This window comes from Gorilla gorilla, chromosome 7 (assembly GCF_029281585.2).
Source record: "Gorilla gorilla gorilla isolate KB3781 chromosome 7, NHGRI_mGorGor1-v2.1_pri, whole genome shotgun sequence".
NCBI lineage: Eukaryota > Metazoa > Chordata > Mammalia > Primates > Hominidae > Gorilla > Gorilla gorilla.
Window position 1 is genome coordinate 43775834 of NC_073231.2, and position 4727 is coordinate 43780560.

At 40.5% G+C, this 4727-nt stretch overlaps 1 pseudogene; it reads left to right on the top strand.

Annotated features, from left to right (window-relative positions):
* The first annotated feature begins 2610 nt into the window (after positions 1-2610).
* Positions 2611-3376, top strand: LOC109027927 (large ribosomal subunit protein bL9m-like; annotated as a pseudogene).
* The last annotated feature ends 1351 nt before the right edge of the window (positions 3377-4727 follow it).

Here is a 4727-nt window from a genome sequence, read left to right on the forward strand (position 1 = left end):
TTTTATCTTTTTTTTCCCCAACACTTCTCATTCACTAGGTGACCCATGTACTCTCAAGGCTTTAAATCACATTTATTCTCCAGAAACTCTACATTTTTTTTCTGTAGTGCAGACCTCTCCAGAATTGGACTCCAGAATCCTAGGCAGAGACTTTCTCATAATCTCCAGGTGGATATATGTACTAGGCATCTAAATCTTAATATGTCCAAAACAAACTCCTGATTTTTAACTTCTAAAATCTGTGATTCTTTCCACAGACTCCCAACTTTAGTAAAAGGCTACTCCGTTCTTTCTGCTTTTCAGTACAAAATAATTCTTCACTATTCTTTTCCTTGTATACCCCACATACAATATCATTAGCAAGTCCTGAGGCTCTACTTTCAAAATACCCAAAAAACAGATCACTTGCCACCACCTTCATCATTAGGACTCTAGTCTAAATCATATTATATCTCATCTGGGTTATTGCAATAGCTATTCATTGATCTCTCTTATTTCACCCTGTACGTTCCAGTCCACATTGCCCACAGCAACCATGGCGATCCTTTTAAAATACAGGTCAGATCATGTTATTCCTCTGCCGAGGCCCCTTTAACATAGTAAATCCATACTTATATCTTCAAAGCCCCTGCATGGCATGGTCCCCCATCTCTCTGATCTATTTTCCAGCACAACTACAGCTCTGCCATCATTCTACCCTAGTCTCACGGACTTTTTTGCTGTTACTTAAACAAGCCAAACATACTTCCTTTAGCATCTTTGAACTTGCTAAGCCCACTGCCTGGGCTGCAGTTTTCTCAGATTACTTAGATTCCTAAGGTCTCTGCACAGATGGCAGTTTATGTAAGAGTGGATTCTTCCAACCATTCTTATCTAAGAGAGCACCAGCACCATCACTGATGTCCCCACATTTTCCATTTCCAATTTGATTTTCTCATTACTTGTATAATCACTTGACACATTTTTTATTCGTTTGTTTGTTTATTGTCCTTTTCCAGCAAAATATCCATGAAAGCACAGGCAGACCTTTGCTGCTTTCCTCTCTGCCAAGGACAGTGTCAGGTGTATGTAGATGCTAAATAAATATTTGTTGAAAGAATCAAGTGCATTTTTTTCTACGTGAAAGAAGTTTTTTATTATACCATGGGTATTTAAAATAAAGACTCATGATTATTGAGGCAAGGATATAAAATACTTATTATTTTTGTGAACTTCTTTAAGGTCCGCTGTAAAAGAGAGATGATGATATCTTTATAGTCTGCTACAAAGAGTTGACATAAACTAAATCAGGTTACATCTAGGAAGCATTTGAATTCTACCTAATGTTACAACTATGCAGTCTTTAGATGACCACATTGCGCATGGGAATGCCTTTGTGATTTGCTAAATTCTAGAAGCTTTATTTTGCCTACTTTTTTTTGGTCAGTAAAAACAGGGGTTAGCATCAATTTGAAAAATTCCTTATTAGAAAACATCCCTATTTGCATTGTCCCATTAGGACGAAAATCTTGAAAGCATGTTAGAATTCATGAATGCTGAAACCCTGGGAAGAATACCTAATTTACTGGATCATGAAATCCACAGGATGGCTCACACCTGTAATCCCAGCACTTTGGGAGGCTGAGAAGGGTGGATCACCTGAGGTCAGGAGTTTGAGACCAGCCTGGCCAACATGGTGAAAACCCGTCTCTACTAAAAATACAAAAATTGTCCGGGCATGACGGCACATGCCTCTAATCCCAGTTACTTGGGAGGCTGACTGAAGCAGAACTGCTAGAACCCAGGAGGCGGGGGATGCAGGGAGCCAAGATTGTGCTACTGCACTTCAATCTGGGCAACAGAGTGAGACTCTCTCTCAAAAAAAAAAAAGAAAGAAAGAAAAAAGAAAAAAAAATATTAATGGGCTAGGAGCTAGGACAGGGGCCAAGATAACATACTGCACAACAGAAAAATCTACACTTTAACACCATTGCGAATTATGTTACATATATTATTTCATTTAAGCCTTAGAAAACTAAACAACTAGACATTATCCAACTCTTACACAAGTATTGAAACTGAGTCTCAGAGAAGTTAAGTAACTTTCTTAAAAACACAGAGTTAAAATGATGTAGACTGTATGCATATGGAAATCTCTAACTTTGAAGTTCATGTCATTTCCACTATACATTTAAGACCATCTTCTAGAACGTAAAGAAAAAAAGACAGATTCAAAATAGGAGTTAAGTAGCAACATAGATTAAAATGCACATTATCCTTAAGCCATTTAATAACTGTTGTCAAAGAATGACTAAAATATAGTTCATGTTACTGGAATGATGCGTCCGTTCAGACGGAGGTGATAATCTGGATCTATACTGTGTTGGTCAGAGCATTCCCGGAATTATGTTTGGGTGTGGCTGTCATACTTTAAAGGTTACAGACAAATGGGAAATTCTTCCAGGGAAAGCAGCCAGGATGACAAAAGTTCCCACACAATGTCCTAAGAGAAATGGTTGCTGACTTTGGGGATGTGTAACCTGGGATGGGAGAAGAGAAGAGTCAGAAAAGGCTGACAGTCATCTAGGCCGGAAATCTCAGTCATTCAATATGGCTCCAAAGGAATAAACTATGACTATGGGACTGTCATGCCCTGGGCATTGTGGAGCACTGGGTGGATGGAAGGTACCACTGGCCAGGGAGGGCCAGAAGCTGTGTCTGCACCAGCGACACTACATCGACAAGCTGGTGGAGGACACGGAGCACTGGCCCAAAGAAAACCTGGAGATCATCTTCACACAGTCTGTGGAGACACTTGGAGTCCGGGGTGACCTGATCTCAGTAAAGAAATCTGTGGATCGGAATCAACTCCTTTCTCAGAGACTGGCTGCATATGCATCACTTGAAAACAAGAAGCTGTTTGAAGAGGAGAAATTGCTGAGACCAGGAGGAAAGTTAGAGAAGATCCAGACCAAGGCAGGTGAGGCAACAGTGACATTTCTGAAAAGCTGTCACCTGGAGGTAGGGATGAAGAACAGTGTCAAACGGGAGCTGAACCCTGAAACAGTTGCCCGCCACTTCTTCAAGAATCTTGGAGTTGTGGTCACCCCCCCATACATTAAAATTACCAGAAGAGCCCCTCACTCGGTGGGGCAAGTACTGGTGTGAGGTGACGGTAAATGAGCTTGGTACTGTGAGGGTGCCTATGTCTCTGGTAAACTTTGAGAGGCCCAAAATCAAAAGATAGAAGTACTGGTTAGCCCAGCAAGCTGCCAAGGGCATGGCCCCACCAGCCCCTAGAGGATCTAAACCTGTTCTCCTCCAAGGCAGCAAAGCAGAATCAGAGGAGCAGTGGGACCCAAACAGGCAAGCACCCTGCTCTCACTCCCAGCTCTGACAAAATATGGAATTTTAGAGAACATATGGAGACATCAGACTGCCCTGCACAGACATGTTGAATTCCTTATATTTGCCATCTTCATCTTTAACTGTCATCCCTGGGGCAGCCTTGTTCCAGAAGTACCAGGCTGTGGATTTGATAAGCTGGATACAATAGACTGAAACTATCCACATCCTGTTTAGTTTCTTTTTCCATTGGAGTTTACTGGGACAGGCACAGGAGCTAGACATTGTCTCCAGTATTTTCCTCATTCTTATCATCTAAACTGAACATTTGTATCTCAAGCTGACATAAAGAGATTGTGTTCCTAAAAAATAATAAATAAATAAACTATGACTATGGGTAAAAGCTAAGTTTCTTGGGTGAAATAACCTGCTTCAGGAGGTACTAAGTTCTCTGTCACTGGAAGAATTCAAGAGGGAAAAAACAAACAAACGATGGATCGCGTGGTAGGGAAGTTTTAGAGGAATTTCAGGATCAAAGGGGAGACAGAACTAGATAAGCTTTGGGTCTCTTCTGACACTTGAATGTCATGCTTTGTTAGAAAAGACTGCCAGTCTGCATCTACCAGTTAGAGGGTTTAGGGTCAGCAATTAGGTAGCTATCTCATCTTGTTTGTAATGATAAACATATATTTAATTACAATGTTATCTGGATCTCAGTTGAGGCCTTCCTACACCCCAAGAGCAGGATAAGATAGACCTGAACCCAAAATTCTATGCTCTGAGAAAATTTAAGAAACAACATAATATGAATGATTGGAATGAAAGTCAGGCAGGGGGAGGATTTTGCATTCTTAGTATTTCCAGGTTTCTCTTTCTGCTCAGTAAAGCTAAATTTTCTCACTTCTTTCAAAACTAACTAACCAACCAACCAACAACACTCCCACCAACATTAGTGAATTTAGTGAAATTTAATAAAGTTTAAAGTGGGGAGGATGGAAGGAGGCAGGATTTCTATTGCAGTAAAGTAACTAAATTAGGCACAAGCTATGTCTGATTTAAAAATACGCCTGGGTTAAGCCACCAGGGAATACCACTGGCCTTTTAGTCCATGTTGACCCTATCCTCATACAACTGAATGGCCTTTCCCCCTTCCTCTGCCTCCCCCACTCCATCTCTCCTCCTTAGTCACTATCTCAGGATTGCTCTCAGGAACTCCAACTTCTTTTCCAAGCTCTCAAACTCTCAAACCTACCTCAGATTCATTATCACGAACCCAAACTTACCCAGGTGCTCGGTAGACATTTTGGAATTAATGAACAATTATTTTTTTCAAGTTTATTATTTTAATTATCATACAGTAGAACTGACTTTTAAAAATACTAAATGTTGGAGGGAAGTTTTTG